Source organism: Chiloscyllium plagiosum, unplaced genomic scaffold, assembly GCF_037043375.1.
Source record: "Chiloscyllium plagiosum isolate Xiang-an unplaced genomic scaffold, Cpla_swu_hap1 HiC_scaffold_41, whole genome shotgun sequence".
NCBI lineage: Eukaryota > Metazoa > Chordata > Chondrichthyes > Orectolobiformes > Hemiscylliidae > Chiloscyllium > Chiloscyllium plagiosum.
In genome coordinates, this window is record NW_028270179.1 from 3,994,865 (window position 1) to 4,013,755 (window position 18,891).

Sequence of the window (18,891 nt, forward strand, 5' to 3'; positions counted from 1 at the left end):
GTTTGAGAGTTGAGCAAGGGTTTGGGAAGTCTAAACGGATAAAATGAGTCAGATGATTGCAGTTGCTCTCGCTCAAACAACTCAGTCCCAGGTTATGACAACAGGAAGTCCTCAGGATATTGAGACAAAATGCATTTCACGCTTTATGAACGAACGTCACTCCACCAAAGTGGGGATCGTTCCATCTCGCTTCACAACGGGACAGCCAAAGCAGATTAGTTTATGATGAAAAAGTTGATAATCAAGAACAATACTGGTCGATGGAAGGCCCTTCGCTCCATCTATTCCGTTCTCATATTTCCCCTCATAATATATATATTTTTTCCCCTTTGGTCTCTGGGTGGCTCTCAGCCTGGCCTCCCAGTGTCTCATGGCGGATCCCAGCCGGGTTTCCCGCGGTTCATGGCTATTCCCAACCTTGTCTCCAAGCAGATCACGGCGTGTCCCACTCTTTTCTCCCAGCAGGTCATGATCTGCCCCAACCTGGTCTCTCAGCAGCTCATGACGGGTCCACCCTGCTCTCTGAGCAGCGCATGGCGGGTCCACTCTGCTTTCTGAGCAGCTCATGGCGGGTCCCACCCTGTTCTTTCAGCAGCTCATGGTGACCCCAGCCTGGTCTCTCAGCAGCTCATGGCGAGCCCACCTTGGCTCTCTGAGCGGCTCATGGCGGTCCCACCCTGTTCTTTCAAAAGCTCGTGGCGGTCCAACTCTGTTCTCTCAGCAGTTGATGGTGGGTCCCAACCTCTTCTCTCTGCAGCTCATGGTGGTCCAAGCCGGTTGTCTCAGCAGCTCATTACAGCCCCGCCATATTCTCTCTGTAGCTCATGGCGTGTCCCACTTTGGTCTCTCAGCAGCTCATGGCAATGCCGGCCCGGTCTCACGGCATCTCATGGCTGGTCCTGATCTAGTCTCTCAGGAGCGAAAAGGCCGTCCCAGCCTGTTCACTCAGCAAGGCATGGCTGTCCCTGCCCGGTTACTCAGCGATTCATTGGGATCATCGACTGGTCTCTCAGCAGCTCATCACGGACCCAGCCTGATCTCTCACCGGTTCATGGATGTCACGGCCTGCTCTTGCAGCAGCTCATGTTTGCTCAGAGCCTGTTCCTTCGACGGCTAGTTGTGGCTCCTGCGGGTCTACAGGGCTCATGGTGGCGTTCAGCCTGATATTTCAAGGGTTTAAAGCAGTGTCTCAGCTGCAGTTTCGGCACCAGCAACGGTATGTGTCGGGGCATCGTCGAGAACACACAGCTGAGCGAGATTAGCGGAGGGGTCATCAAAGACGATGATACTTTTAACTCATTCCTTGATCATCCTAGTGCCAAATACTAAATTGTAACTGCAAACTATTCATTTTTCGAATATTCTATGACGTTATTCTAAGCTTTTTAACTCTTGTTTCGGGTAATACTTTGTCCCTCAGTTTTTAATTGTGTCATCGTATTTGGTGTCTGAGATGGCGTCACATGTGGTAAAGTTAGACAATTCTCACTCTTCTCCGAACTGCTATACATGACTAATCAGCACCAATAAGAACTCGGATAAATTGCAACAATAAATGTGACCTAACCGTGCAAGATTGAAAAAGTGGCTTAAATTTTGACAGAGTTACGGCGTTTAAAATTAGTGCAGCACACACAGATCATGGTCGTCCTGTTCCAAAAGCTTTTTGTAAAGAAACCGAATACAGACCTTATGTCATGGAGCCAAAGGGCATCGAGGCAAGCAAGAAAGTGGATTTGTCACACCAACCAGATCATCTATGGTCTTATCAAATTATGGAACTGCTGTGGTGGACTGGTCAACTTATATCGGGTGTTTACCTCAATCAGTTGCGCTTTAGTCTGTGTAATTTCACATTGTCAAGAGATACTTTTAACCTAATATTTCCCGATTAGTTATTGTGAAAATCAAGCATTCTTCATTCCAAATACACAACTATATACACGCTATGGAGTGAGAGGTTGTTGAGGTCGCTGGAACTGTGGCTTTGAGATTATAATTCGATCAGCTATGATATTGTGTAATGAAAGTGCAAGTTGGAGTTACATAGTTTTCACATTTCTCAACTCCTTTTGTTTGCAAAGCATTTTAGCTTATTTCATTCTTACACTGGTCTAGTTCTTTTCAATTTATCAATGAATTCAATGCCCCCGTCTTTTCACACGAAACTTTCACCATTTGTGACCAAGTTATGTGTTCCCTCATCTCTCTGCTATAATTTGTTTTTTTTTTAAACCATAGTGCATTTTCTGTCGACAGTAAGCTCGGAATCACTCCTCTACACGAAGTGGAATCTAATTTCCTGGTTTCATCTGTGTAGTCGTGTGGCCAGGGCACCATTTTAAAGCCGAGTTCAGTAGTGATAATGCCTCTGTGAAAGAAGGAAAGTTATGAGATCAAATCAAAATCGAATTGGAGAGAAAAATAAAGCCGTTCTCATCCCGCTGTGTTTCCCTCTCCCAAAAGGCATTGTTGAACACTGCATCCTCCCTGTTAAAATACACTTTCTCCAGACCTTTATCAATGACTAAAAAAAAGGCTTGACTGCTGTCATTCGGAGACAATTATTCGCCATTTAACTCGTTTAAAGTTCGGATGATTTTTAACCTCTCATTATGGGGTCTGGGAGTATGGATATTCATGTTACAAAAACCTTATATTCTGAAACAACAGAATAATTAATGCATGCCGAACACAAATAAGATACAGAGCAAAACACTGAGAGTTAGCATCTGTTATCACCCTGCCCATATGCCTCCAAACATTTCCTGATCATTTGCCCATTCAGATGCGGCTAAAATGTTGTGATTTTACTCGCCTCCACCACTCCCTCTAGCAGCCAATTCCACAAATGCACCACCATCTGTGTGAAAAGATTGCCCAGAAGGTCTCTCTTATAACTTTCCCCTCTCACCCTAAATCTCTGCCCATTAGTTCCTGGACTCGACCACGCCAGGGAAAATACATTGTCTATTTACTCTATTCATGCTCCTCGTGATTTTATAAACGTCTATAAGGTCACCGCGAGCCTCTGACACTTCTGGGAAAACACCCACAGCCTATTCAATCTTCCTATTGCTCAAATCCTCCAATGCTGGCAACATTATTGTAAATATTTTATGAAACATTTCAAGTTTCACAACATCCTTCCGATAGAAAGGAGACCGGAATTGCACTCAATATTGCAAAAGTAGCCGAACCAATGTCCTGTGTCGCCGCAACATGACCATCCAACCCTGTACTCAACTGTCTGACCAATAAAGTCATATGTACCAAATACCATCTTCACAGTCCTATCTCTGTGCGACTTTAATTTGAATGAGGTATGAACCTGCAATCCAAGGTCTCTTTCCTCAATAACACTCCCTCAGACCTTCCCATTAAGAGTAAAAGTCCGGCTCAGATTTGCTTTCCCAAAATGCAGCACCTCACGTTTATCGAAATTGAAAATCATCTTCCACTCCTCAGCCCAATGGCTCATCTGATTAAAATCACGTTGAAGTCCAAGGTAACTTCCTTGTGTCCACTCCACCTCCAATTCTCGTGTCATCTGAAAACCTATTAACTAAACCTCTTTAGCTCACACACAAATTATTTATATGAATGACGAAAAGTAATGGACTTAGCGTTAATCTTTGTGGCACCCCACTGGTCACAGGCCTCCATTCTGAAAAATCTACCCTCCGTCACCACACTCGATTTTATACTTTTGAGCCAGTTCTGTGTACAAATGACAAGTTCTCGCTGTATTTCATTTGATCTAACTTGCTAACCAGTCTCCCATGGGAAACCTTGTCGAATGCCTTACTGAAGTCCATATAGGTCACGTCTACCGCTCAGTTCTTATTATTCCTCTTCGTTACCTCTTCAAATAACTCAATCAATTTTGGGAAACATGATTTCATACGCATCCTACCCATGTTGACTATCCGTATTCAGTTTTTGCCTTTCTAAATGCATGTATATCCTGTCCCTCAGGATTCTCTTCAACACATTGCCCACCAGCGACGTCAGGCTCACTAGTCTATAGTTCAATGGCTGGTCCTTACAAGCTTTCTTGAAAAATAGCCCCACGTCAGCCAACCTCCAGTTTTCCATAAACTAACCTGTGACTATCAATGATACAAATTCCTCAGTCAGAGACCCACCAATAACTTTTCTAACTTCCCACCGAGTTCCGGGGTGCACCATATCAGCTCCAGGGGATTTATCGTATGTTATGCTTTTCAAGACGTCCATATTTGTCAACATGTCACCATCAATTGCCGCATATTCCATATGTTCCATGTCTTTCTTCGCCATAAAAGGTGATGCAAAATACTCATTTATTATCTCCCCATTTATTGCAGCTCCACACAAAGTCCACCTTGCTGATCTTCGAGGTGTCCTGTTCTTGCACTCGGTACCCTTTTGTCCCTTCCTTTTGTACGTTTGTCCTTGCCAAATGTTCCAATCAAATCAAACACACCCAGAAACTATTGAAACAAATTAAATTCACAGAGAATTTTCCTCTTCTTTATTCCCATTCGAACTTTTATGGCTGGCGTAGCTCAAAATGTCGTACGAAGAAAAGGTTCTGACAATCTGTCCAAAACCGAAATTCTCCAAATCCAAATGCAGAGCTTGATGATATAAGATGTAAAACCATGTCTGCACTGTCCATCAAAAACTCCTGGCGTTTTTTCAGAACTGAAAATAAAAGCGACAACTGCATAGAGTTATACAGTATGGAAGGGGATCAAATAAACATTCATGTCTATCCAGGCTTCCCAATTACCTATCCAGCTAATCCCAATATCCAGTCTTATCTCCATATCCCTGCAGTGTCAATGTGCTGATTACAAATTAAGATCAGTTAATCGAGTAATTGCAAAGGAACGTTAGAAACGGGAGGTCTTGGGAGTCAAGTCGGTAAGAGTGAGAAGAAAGCAAGAGATTCAGGAAATGTGTCGGAAACATTTGCGATTTCACGCTGTGTTATAATTAGACTTAATATTGATCAATTCTAAGTACAGATAGCAAACTTGATTCGTTTTATATAACTGCAAAATTGAGAAAAGGTTGTTTGCGAGTAATCTTTCTTTTATATTTGCATGTGTATCTCTATCAATGCTGCAAGGTTTACAGGTAAATGTTTGATTTCTTTATCGCATTCAATTGTCTAATCTAGAACTTCTCCTTGTGGATACATTTTCACAAATGCCTGATTGGATTCCAATGAAGGGTAGAAGCAACAGCAGCAGAAAAACAGTTTGAGTTCAATTTGAAACAAGGATTATTGTACCAATATTGACCGTTGTTACAAATAAAAAGAAAGCTCTGGAACATCTCTTGCAAGAGATATTACAATAGTTTCTAATTTAATGTTTCTGTTTTAGATCTACTGTTTCTATTATCAATGAAGCATCTCAAAGGAGGTCATTATTCAAATTAATGGCAATTTGATTAAATTTTTAATGGACTGAAGCTAAAGAAATGTCATAATTTGAATGTATCAAAATGTAATTTTGATGATATGAATGTTTTCAAGCACTTGGATTTGTAAAATGCTTCTAAGATCTTGAAACATCTTAAGATGTGTTAACATGATTGACGTGTGTGATTTTGCTGCCCCTTTTACAAGTTTATGTTGTCTTTGTTTATTTTTCCAGGAGATCGAAAAGAAAGTTTCCGAAATGCCTGCGGGAAAGTATTTGAATAAGCTTTCAAGTTTAAAGAAAAAAGCGTGTACAACCAAAAGGGAGTCGCCAGCCCTGCCAGCTCAGCTTTACGCTGTTCTGGTTTGGTTTGATGTCCGCAAGCATTCAGTTGGGCAGCAGCTGGTTCGAAGAAGTAAGTCCATGCTGATCCTTCCTCTCTCTGACGTCTCTCCTGTCAGAACCTGTGTTTTATTTTACTCTTTGCCAAGCGTTGTTCATGCACATTGTTGCAAGTAGTTGGAAATACATCATTTAAAATGGATAATCTGTTCAGTTTTTGAATAGGTTTAATTATTCTGTTTTCAGTTCTCTTTCGTTTGTGTTTCATTTTGTAATCTTGCAAATACATTCCGTTTTGTTTAAGACAGACTGGTTGCGCCAATTGCATCATCCCTGGAATGCCCACAACTCACCTGCTTAACAGAAACAAGATAGTTACAGTCGGGGTTAATATTTTTGAAATATCTTTTGGGCGGGGGTGTATGTCCTCGTTCAAAACACGTGCCTTCATTGCATTCTAATCACCTCCACTAACGTCAGCGATGCGTCAGGTAAAGTCCACAAAGCAATGTTCCACAACCACATATGACCAAATATTAAATAAGATTATTATTTTGATTAATTAATAAATACTTAAGTACTGGAGAGAACTGACTTTTTTCAGAACATGGTCATTGGGAGAATTCTCGTCCATCACTGATCAAAAAAGAAGTACATCTGACCATCTCTCGACAAATACAGACCCATCTGTTGGGTGTGATTTGCACAATATTTTAGGATTATTCACCACTATTTCAGCCAGCTTCAATGGGATGCTACCACCAGAAACATGTTTCCTTCTCTCTTGTCAGCCTTCCGCAGGGAACCGTTCACTCTGGTATATCCTGGGCCGCTCCCTATCCACCGTCGACCTCACACCCGACAACATCATGGCACATTCCCATGGAACCACAGATGGTGTATTACCTGCGGGATATACTTCGCCCCTCCTCAGTACCTCTGGGCCCGAAAAAAACTTTCCAGATGAAGCACGGATTTATCTGCAATTCACTCAGTATAATTGTATAGTCCAGTACACTTGCTGCTCAATGTACTGTGCTCTATATTTCCGAATCGAAGCACAGACTGAGTGACAGCTTTGTGAAACCCAAACATTTCTTCCATGGAGCTAAATTCCATAGTTTCCCTTTACTTGCCTCTTCAAGATGATGACACACTTCCTGAGTCAACATATCTGTTACAGGCTTGCTGCCGTGCCATTGTGTTTATTTTTGACTTTAAAACAGATCATTGACGGTGTCAGCAGAAAGTTCAATTGAGTTTATTTTGGTGGATCAGTTGACGTTTCTGATTGGATTTATAATCCAATATTCGACTCTTTCTCGAGGCATGATATTGAGACAGTCTGTGTCTTCAGCAGATCACTCGCATCCTCCTGGGGACTTAATGTGAATTTGTTCATAGTCGTAAAATCATACAGAATTTAACACAGACCCTTTGATTCAACTGGCAAGTGCCGAACAGATGTGTTGAGATGAACTAGCTCCGTTAGCCTGTGTTTGTCCATATCACTCTCAGCATTTCCTATTCATGTATATGCTCAATTTCTTAAAATACTGTCGTTCTGATCGCTGCTACTGCTTCCTCCACAGACTCATTCCACATATGCACCACCAACACTTTGAAAATTTGTTCTGCAAGTAACTTGAAATGAAAATTGGAAGTTCGAGTCCAGGTTTCCCTTCAAGTAAACTTACAGGTTGAGTCGGTAGTTAGGAAGGCAAATACAATGCTGTCATTAATCTCGAGAGGACCGGAATGTAAAAATAGCGATGAACTTCTGAGACTTCATAATGTTCTGGCCATACCACATTTAGAATATTTGAGCAAGTCTCAGCCACATATGCCAGGAAATATATATTCACCCTGGAACAGGTTCAGAGAAGGTTCACGAGAATAATCCCAGGAATGAAAAGTTTAACATATGATGATCGCTTCATAGAGCTGGGACTATACGTACGGGGTATTGAAAGATGACTGGGGGATTCGATTGAAATTTACTGAGCACTGAATGGCCTGGAAAAAGCGGAAAGAAGTTTCCATTGGTAGGAGAGCCGAGGATCGAGGGAAGAGCTCAGATTAAAGGGAAGACACTTTAGGCATAGATAAAGGGAATCGTTTTATTGACTAAAACAAGCACACCCAAACGTATATTGCGAAGGCAGTCTCGACTGTAACATCTTGCTTATTTTAACGCTAGGTGTAAGATGCTTTGTTACAGATGAAATTCGATTGTGCAAACTGTTTGTTATTAAAGAAAACACTTTTTCCATACACTGTAAGTAAAATGCAGAAAAAACTTAACAATAAGAGAAGTAAACGCTGATTTTACTGAAACTCTATCGAAATCGCTCATCAAATAATATATTAACGACGACTAATTAACTGTTGCAATACAGTAGCATCACATAAACACACACTTGGCCAAGGCAGATTCAGCAAGGTCAATTTTCTGACATGCCATTTTAGTAGCTGAGAGAGAATGCCAGCCTTTACTTCTAATAGAGACAGGAATAAGAGCTCCTAGATCCAGTTTAAAGATACCAGCAAAGGCTATTGAAGGCAACAACTTGAAAAAAAACAGGTCCTGGATAGATTGTACCTACCAGTTCAGGCCATTTCTACTGTTCCAAATTCAAAATAAAAATCAAGGCCTCACAAGCTGTTTACTTTCCAGACTTTGGAACAGAATATTCAGCATCTTTCTTCATTTACAGAACTTAAAGCCATAGTATCATCACATTTGCCATGTCCTTCTTTCATGTTTACGAGAGTCCAATGCCAGAGGAAATAAGGCTTTGGTGAGAGAGGACAGGAGACAAGGAGAAACCTCTCTACCACAGAGAGAGGTGAATCTGTCGGATGTATTACCACATAAGGCTATGGAGGACAGGTAATTGAGAATATTTAAAACAAAAATAAATAGGTTCTTGATTACCAAGGTGATCAAAGGTTGTGTGGAGAAGCAGTACGACGGGGTTGAAAAAAAATCTTTCTTTCAGGATGAAATGGAAGAGGAGGCTCGATGGGCCGATTGGCCTAACTTCTGCTGCTGTTTTGTGGTCTTAAGATCTAATAGTACATGTTGGTTTACAGGGGTGGGGGAGTGGGGCTGGTCAGTGTGGGATGTTCTTTGATGGTTAGTACGGCGAAAATTGGCCGAATGGTTTTCTCTCACACTATCGGGACTCTCTGGATTTCAAATCTGTACTGTCTCACCAAAGGCTTATTTCCTCTGGTATTGGACTCTCATAAACCGATGCTTCTTATTTTGCTGCTTCATGTCGTGACTGCTAGACACATTAAGGTTGCCGCAGGAGACGCCAATAACACAACAATAAAACTAATAAATGCGACACGGAAATGAAGAGCATGAGGAACTCCATTGCTTTGGACTTTGCCATTTCAGGCAGTTTCGTCCTGTTTTGTCTGACATATATTGCACATTTTCTATTTGGGCGAATTTCAAGGTGACAGCTATTCGGTCGGTTCAAATCCCAGTGACCCAAAATTTATTCTGCAGTAAATCGGATACATGCTGCAACTCTTACATTCATGCACGAATACAGGTATTTGTGCAATGATACAGACAAAGTTGACAGGTGAGTTCAAAGATTCTTTCAGATACCTCACCAAGAGTATTACGACATGTCCCATACAGTGAGACCGGCTGAATAACTAGAAGTGACTTCAACACGTCACTAAAGCAACACACATTCTTATGAATCTGTAGCTCATAAAATCTGGCACATGTAAAGGCAATGATCGACAAACTAGCCCACAGCACCTCTTTATATATTTGTGGTAGCCACCTATGACAGAGATTGTTTCTCAAGTTATCGCCTCTTCTGCCAGGTGCAAAAGTTCACAATAAGAAGATTTCCGTTTGAAATGGATATGATTAATCCGTGTGTAAAATCTGGAGGGAAGTATATCCATAGTCTCTGTTAAAATCTTTAAGATAACTTTGTTTTGCAATTTTACAAAAATGTACACATGCACACCAAGATTGCCTCTTCTCCTAAACGTCAGAGAAAAAAATAACAAATGTCGTTCCAGTTAAAATTATGTTGTGACATCCTGGAAGCATTTAAACTCTGAAGTATGGGAGAAAAGATTCGTATTGCATTGATCAGCGCTGACACCTGAAATTAGTCATGCCGTACAATTTGTCACAATTAAGAAAATGAGTAAACTGTGAAGTTTTTTTATAACTAATACATCAATTTCATGTACACCAGTACCATATATCACAGTGTTGCATTGGAACAATTTGGCCAGCAGAAGGAGATTTTTTTTCTCGTTATCATGACAGGAAAGATCTAATTCTTCGAATGCATTGAAAATTTTCTCTGCCTGTATTAAATTGTTAAAAGATAAGTCCCTGGAGATCTTAAAACAAAATACAGAACCGTTTTCATTGCACGATATTCTTTATTAAGTAAGCTGTGGCATTTGCACTTCGGGATGCAACGGACTGCGTCAGTTTATTTGTCCAATATTGTTCCCAGAGGTTTTGATTAGAGCAGACGGTTGGAGTTTCGGTCGGAGCAAAAATGAATCAGACGTTTGTACTTACTGGAGGTCAAGCAACGCAATTCCAGTAAATCAAAACAGAAAATTATCAGGATAGTGTCATGAGACCAAAAATATTTCGCTGTTATCAACGATCGTCCCTCCATCAAAGTGGGGATTTGATGATTTCACGATGCGACACACGCAGGAGTCTCATTTGGTATGGAAAAGAAAATTCATCGTATAAAAGCGACGGAATTGGACACACCAACGGGAGTTGTTCCACTCTTCATGTTTCCTTCTCATTTTCTCCGAGTTTTTTCTGCTTTTTTATCATTTTGTTTTCCCGCTGCTCTCAGTCTAGCCACCATGCACCTCCAGACAGATCCAATCCTGGTCTCTCGGTGGCTCTCAGTATGGTCCCTCCGCGGAACGAGACCTGTCCTGAACTGATATCTCGGCAGCTGTCAGCCTGATCTATCGGCAGGATGTCAGTGGTCTCTGGAAGTTTTGTGGCAGTATTTTGGCTCAGCATTGGAGTGTATCCTGCCGAAGTATGTACCCTGAGGCACGGGGAGTTATCGATGAGGCTGCAATTTCAACAGCACCGATTCTGTGTGTGGTGGTGGCGTCGAAGGCAGACAGCAGAGCGAGATGGGCGGAGGAATCATCAGTTAAGTGGTTAACATATTCCTTTAATACCCAATTTAATCCGTGAGAAACGTTAGTGTAAACTGTTGCCAAATTCTTTAATTTTCTAATATTCTATGAAGGAATACTTAGCTTTGCAACTCATGTTTCTCTTCGTACTTTGTACCTTAACCCTTTTGTGCCGAGGTAACTTGCATCTGAGATGTAATCATGTATGCCAACATTATACAACTTTCACTTTACACCTTCACTTCAATACGTAATTTACGTCGCAAATAAAATCTGAAAAGCGAGTTCACCAGTAACTAGAACAGCAGTCATTTTGCAGCAATAAATATGACATGGCCATGCAAAATTGAAATAGTGGCCAAGTTATAAAGGTAACACGGCGCTTAAAATAAGTGTAGCACAAACATAGCAAAGCTCTATCGCTCTGAAAGTTGTTTCACTTCAAGAAAAGAGAGTGCAGACCTTCTAGCGCACAGTCAAAGGGTATTGGCGCAGGCAGGAAATTGGAGTTGTCAAAACAACCAGATTATCCATGATGTTATTACATTTTGGAACTGGTGTGTCAGCCGGACAACTGCCATTGGTTTTAACTCATGTCGTTGCGCTCTAGTACACAATATCAAAACATAATTTTGCAAAATGTGACCGAGCGTGTTATTGGAAAAACAAAGCTTTTATTCCACATTGCCACCTGTGTACAAGCAACGGAGTGAACAGTTTTAGAGATGGATGGAGGTTTGGGTGTCAGGTGACAATTAGATCAGCAATGATTTAATCGACCGGAAGTGAATTTACTTCATGTTCAACTCCTTGAACTCCACATTTTGTAAAACATTTATCTTACATTACCCTAAAATAAATAATGAATTCAAAATCCATAACTTTTCACGAGGCCTCTGAACCATTTCTGAACAAGGTGTTTGTTCCCTCATCATCGGCCTTTCTTTTTTTTTTGTTCTACATTCCACTCGCTGTAGCGAGCCCGCTCGGAGACTGTCTTCTGAAATGAGCCGATTCTAATCTTCGCGTTGCATTTTTTTAAACATTCCCACATTATTTTGATGTCGCCATCTCTCCAGGGAGACGGTGTCCAGCAGAGCCCAGTAGGGGCCATGCCTCCGTGAAATTCTAAGTGGGCTGTCGGGATAAAATGAAAATAGATTTGAAGTGGTGAATGAAGGAGTCCACCTCCCGCGATGAGCCACTCTTCCTAAAGGGATTTCTGAACCGCATCCTTCCTCTTCAATTACTGCCTCTCCAGGCTTCCATGAATACATGCTTTTTTAAATTGACTGATGGAATTCCAATATAAGTATACACTATCTACTCCATCGAAAGTTCGGATGAATTTTTAAACCTGGTTTATGGGTAACTGGGAGTTTTGGTGTTCATGCCAACAACTTCTCCTCTAAAAGAACAAACGCAAAATACTCAATGAAAGTCAAACGCAAATAAGATATAGAGCAAATCACTTCGCACCTTACACAGTTAAAAAACAAACACTCCCACAGCATATCAGCACAAATGTAAATCAGAGTAAAGTTTATTCTTTTTTGTTCTGGTTGAACCTCTAGGGCCAGTACAGCTCGGTGTTTGGTGCTAAGAAAGCATTTGGCGTATTCGCCAAAAATCGAGATTCCCTGAATGCAGATACAGGACTTGATTACATTCAAAGTAAAAGAATCCCGACACGGTTCCACTGATCCATCAAACAGCCCCATCCCTTGTTCAGAAGTAAAACAGAATAAATAATGAAATGCAGAATGATACAGTATATACAAAATTGAACATTACAGCCTTCGGCCTCAATGTAGCGCCTGCATGTCATACCAATCTGAAGCTCATCTTACCGGCACTATTCTGTGTACGTCCCTACGTTTGTCCAATGACGATTTAAATGTACTTAAAGTTGGTGAAAGTACTACCGTTGCAGGCAAAGCATTCCATACCCTTACTACGCTCTGAATAAAGAAACTACCTCAACCATCTGTCCTAGATCTATCCCCTCAATTTAAAGCTATGCCCCATCGTGCTCGCCGTCACCATACTTCGAAAAAGGCTCTCCCTGTCCACCCTATCTAACCGTCAGGTCATCTTATATGTCTCTGTTAAGTAACCTCTCAACCTTCTTCTCCCCAACGAAGACAGCATCAAGTCCCTCAGCCTTTCATCCTAAGACCTTCACTCCATACCAGGCAATATCCTAGTAAATCTCTTCTGCATCATTTCCAAAGCTTCCACATCCTTCTTGTAATGCGGTGACCAGAACTGTCCACAATACTCCACGTGCAGCCACACCAGAGTTTTGTACAGCTGTAGCATAACCTCATGGTTCCGGAACTCGATCCCACTATCAATAAAAGCTAAAACACTGTATGCCTTCTCAAGAATCCTGTCAAACTGGGTGGCAACCTTTAAGGTTCTGTGTACCTGGACGTCGAGATCTCTTTGTTCAGCTACACAACGAAGAATCTTACCATTAGCCCAGTAATTTGCATTCCAGTTACTCCGACCAAAGTGAATCACCTCACACTTGTCCGCATTGAACTCCAATTGCCAGTTCTCAGCCCAGCTCTGCAGCTTATCTATGTCTGTCTGTAACCTACAACATCCTTCGTCACCATCCACAACTCCACCAAACTTCGTGTCGTCTGCAAATTTACGAACGCACCCCTCTACTCCCTCATGCAGGTCGTTTTTAAAAATGACGAACAGCAGTGGACCCAACACCGATCCTTGCGGTACACCACTAGTAACTGGACTCCAGGATGAGCATTTCCCATCAACAACCACCCTCTGTCATCTTTCAGCAATCCAATTACTGATCCAAACTGCTATATCTCCAACAAGACCATTCCTCCGCATTTTGTACAACAGCCTACTGTGGTGAACCTTATCGAACGCCTTGCTGAAATCCATATACACCACATCAACCGGTTTACTCTCATCGAAGGTTTGGTCACCTTCTCAAAGAACTCAATGAGGTTTGTGAAGCACGACATATCCTTCACAAAACTGTGCTGACTATACCGAATCAAATTATTATTTTCTTGATGATTATAAATCCTATCTCTTATAAACGTTTCCAACACTTTACCAACATTTGAAGTAAGGCCCACTGGTCTTTAATTACCAGGATTATCTCGACTCCGCTTCTTGTTCAGGGGAACCACATTTGCTAACCTGCAGTCTTCTGGCACTGTTCCTGTCGAAAATGACGATTTAAATATCAATACCAAAGGCTCGGCAATCTCCTCCCTGGCTTCCCAGAGGATCCTAGGATAAATCCCTTCCACCACAGGGGACTTATCTATTTTTACACTGTGCAGGATTTTTAATATCTCTTCCTTGTGAACCACTATCCCACCGAGTCTCGGAGCCTGTGTCTCCACATTCTGCTCGACAACATTGTCGCTTTCTTGATTGAACACTGTCTGAAAGTATTCATTTAGTGCTTCCCTTATCTCCTCTGACTCCACACACAACTTCCAACTCTTATCCTTGATTGGCCCTAATCTTACTCTCGTCATTCTTTTATTCCTTAAATAGCTATGGAAAGCCTTACGGTTCACCCTGATCCTATCTGTCAACAACTTCTCATGTCTCCTCCTGGCTCTTCTGAACTCTCTCTTTAGGTCTTTACTGGCTACCTTGTAACCCTCAAGCGCCCGAACCGAGCCTTCACATCTCATCCTAACATAAGACTTGTTCTTCCTCTTGACCAGAGATTCCACTTCCTTCATTAACCACGGCTCCCGCGCTCTACAGCGTCCTCCCTGCCTGACAGGTACGTACTTATCTCGGACACTCAGGAGCTTTTCCTTGAATAACCTCCATATTTCTAATGTGCCCACCCCCTGCAGTTTCCTTCCCCAGCCAATGCTTCCTAAATTTTGCCTAATCGCATTTTAATTGCCTTTCTCTCAGCTATATCTCTTGCCCAGTGGTATACACATACCCCTTTCTATCACTAAAGTAAACATAACAGAATTGTGATCGTTATCACCAAAGCGCTCACCTACTTCCAAGTCTAAAACCTGGCCGGGCACATTACCCAGTATGAAATCTAATGTGGCTACGCCCCTTGTTGGCCTGTAAACATACTGTGTCAGGAAGCGCTCTTGCACAAACTGGACAAAAACTGACCCATCGATAGTATTGTACTATAGTGTTCCCAGTCAATATTTGGAAAGTTGAAATACCTCATGAAAACTACTCTGTTTCTCTCACTCCTATCGACAATCATCTTTGCTGTCCTTTCCTCTACACCTCTGGAACTATTCGGAGGCCTATAGAAAACTCCCAACAGGGTGACCTCTCTTTTCCTGTTTCTAACATCAACCCATACTACCTCAGTTGACGAGTCCTTTTGCAACTGTAATACAGTCCTTGAAAAAAAAATGCCACACCTACCCCTCTTTTACCATCTCCTCTGTTCTTAATGAAACATATAAATTCTGGAACCTGCAACAACCATGCCTGTCCCTGCTCTATCCATGTCTCTAAAATGGCCACAACTTCGAAGTCCCAGGTACTAACCCATGCTGCAAGTTCACCCACCTTATTCCGGATGCTCCTGGCGTTGAAGCAGACACACTTCAAACCAACTTCTTGCTTTCTGGTGCCATCGTGCGTACATGAAACTTGATTTCGAACCTCCGTACTCTCAACCTTTTCTATACTCGAACTACAATGTTGGTTCCCCTCCACCTGCTGGATTAGTTTAAACCTACCAGAATAGCCTTAGCAAATCCCCTCCAGCACATTGGTACCCCTCTGTTTCAGATGAAGACCATCCTGCTTGTAGTGGTCCCACCTACCCGAGAAAGAGCCCCAATTATCCTAAAATCAAAAACCCTCCCTCCTGCACGATCCCTGGAGCCACGTACGTATGTGGAATACGACATGTGGCTGCTCCCCCTCCCCGTTAAGGATCCCAAAAACACGATCAGAGACATCAGGAACCCTGACACCTGGGAGGCAACACACCAACCATGAGTCTCTCTCGTCCTGACAGAACCTCCTGTCTTCTCCCTAACTATGGAGTCCCCAATGACTACTTCTCTGCTCCTCTTCCCCTTCCCTTCTGAGCAGCGGGGACAGACCCTGTGCCAGAGCCCTGTGCCCCACTGCTTTCCCCTGGTAAGTCGACAATCCCAACAGTATCCAAAACGGTATACTTATTGTTGAGGGGAATCCCTCCACTGCCTGCCGGTTGTCTTTCCGCCCCCTGATTGTAACCCATCTGCCTTTTTCTTGTAACTGAGGAGTGACTACCTCCCTCTAACTCCTCTCAATAAACCCCTCTGCCGCCCGAATGATCCGAAGTTGATCCAGCTCTGGCTCCAGTTCTCTAACACGATTTTCGAGGAGCTGGAGTTGGGTGCACTTCCCGCAGATGTCGTCAGCAGGGACACTCGTGGTGACCCTTACCTCCAACATTCTGCAGGAGGGACATTCAACTGCCCGCACCTCCATTCCCAGTACTCTAAATTCCCAAAGAGACTGTTGAAAAATAAGGAATAAAAATAAACTCGTTACCCTACCAATCTGGCGCACATGCCCTTTTTTTTGCTTAGCGAAGGAGGACTACTGGGAGACACTACCCGACTAATGCTTCGGGTAATGCAACCACACAGATTTACGACTTCCCAAATGTCGTTCGCTCCTCCCTCGTACCTCTCAGCAAATGGAGGTCCGACTCACGAGGCAAGTCTCTTTTAATGCTGGAAAACCCGCCCTTTTCGGCAGCCCTCGCTTCACCACACCTTCTCTAATCGCCGCTCTGGCAAAATGGTGGCCCGACTCCCGAGGTAAGTCCCTTTTAATGCGGGAAAAGGTATCCTTCTCGGCAGCCCTCGCTTCACCACTCCTTCTCTCCACGCCGCTCTGGCAAAATGGAGACCCGGCCCCGAACTAAGTCCCTTTGAAATCATCTCTGTACATTATAAACAATTGTGATTTCAACACTGATCCCTGAGACACATTTAGGCACTGATTACGAACGAGTAAAGCATCAATTTATCCTTACTCTTTACTTGGTGTTAGTTAATCAATCCTGTATCGAAACTGATATATGTTACGCCACAAATGCAAGACAGATGTCCTTAATTAGAGGAACAACAGAAATGATGAAGGGCTTATGCCGAAAACGCTGACTGTCCTGGTCTTCCGATGTTGCCTGAAATGCTGTGCGTTTTCCAGTGCACATTTCAATTCTGTAATACAGTTGCATCATCCGAGAAGTCCTGAACTTTTAAATTATTAATTATTTCTGTATCATTACGCAGAATAAGAAGCAGAGTACCTCATTTTCCTTGATGGTTCCTTGTATACTGTTCAAGGACACTATCGCATGGATTCAGTGAACACACTCTCAAATCTTCCATGACCGTCTTGTTTCGACCAATCAATATATCGATTAAAATCCCCATGATAATTGTCGTGACATTTTTTACATCCATGATTACTTTCTTTGTTTGTTGCCTCTCCCACCATGATGTTATTATTTAGTGGTCTAGGGACTCGACTATCAGTGACTTTTCCCACTTAACATATAAATTTCCATTCACACTGATTCAACCTTTTTTCTTCACAGAACCCATGTCGCGTCTCACTACCCTTTGATGTCATCCTTAAATATCAGACATAAACGACATCCGTTTCCTTCCAGTCTGTCATTCCGAATAAGTTGATAACCCCGGATATTTAACTCCCAGTCATGACTATTCTCTAACAACGTCTGTGCAAAAGCCAATAAACCATATACATGCACGACCATTCGTGATGTCAACTGACTTACCTTATTTCGAACGCTGCAGCCATTCAGTTAAAATGCCCCTATGCTTTTTAAATACATTCCGTTTGAATCGTAACACCTCCATCAGAAGAGCCTTCACGTTTGTGTATTCTGTGTTGTTCTTTCACGCTCTGGTTTCCATTCAGTTTCGTGCTACCCACAGCTGCTTCTTACATTTTTAATTTCAAATCTTAATTCCCTTTTAACTTGGACCATTCACCCACTTTAGAAAACTCAGAGCCTTCCCTTCATTTTCCATCCCTTTGCCAAACTAGTTTATAGTCCTCCCAACTGTCCAGGCAAAACCACCCGCAAGGATATTGGATGAATCAAACTTTGAGTGAAGATCATCCCTCTTGTACAGGTTCCACTTTCCCCAAAGGTGAGCCAAATTATTCGGAAATCTAAAGCCCTCCTTCGGGAGTTACTCCTCCAGGCAGGCATTAAACTGCCTAAACGTCCAATTCCGAGACTCCATGGCACGTGGCAAAAAGTAGAATCGCGAATATTATTATGTTTGAGGTTCTGGCTTTCTAGCTAACTCCTATCAACATAACTTCATCGTTCAGGACCTCATTGCTCTAATTATTTATGCCGTTGGTACCAGGGACAATGGGCTGGTTCCCTTCCCGCCCCGAAAATCTCCTGAAGTCAATCGGTAACTTGCAGGAACAATGCACCATCGATGCATCACGCCATTCTGTGTTGATTGGTGTGGCCACAGAAGAACCTCTCACTTTCTCTAAGGATTAACTTTCCTATCACTATAGCTCTATCTGCCTACTTCTGCCACACTGTGCAACTGAGCGTTCTGAAATGCTATACATGTTACTTCAGCTGAAATTTCCTCAGGCATAATCACCGTCACGAGAATTGAACACAGACAGCTTGTATGGCCTAAGGGGAATCTTGCTCTACGTGCCTCACAATATTCTTGCATGCGACAATTACCCATATCGCATTGTTTTGAACACTTTAACACCCTGGAGTGACCACCACCATGTATGCCTTATCCACCTAATTCTCTTTCTAATATATGCACCCCGGAGTCTCCCCACCTCGTTCAAGCTTCATCGTTTGGCGCTGATATTCTGCATCCAAGAGCTCTGATATGTCCCATGTGGAGCATACAATGCCTCAGACTTTCCAGGATTAAAT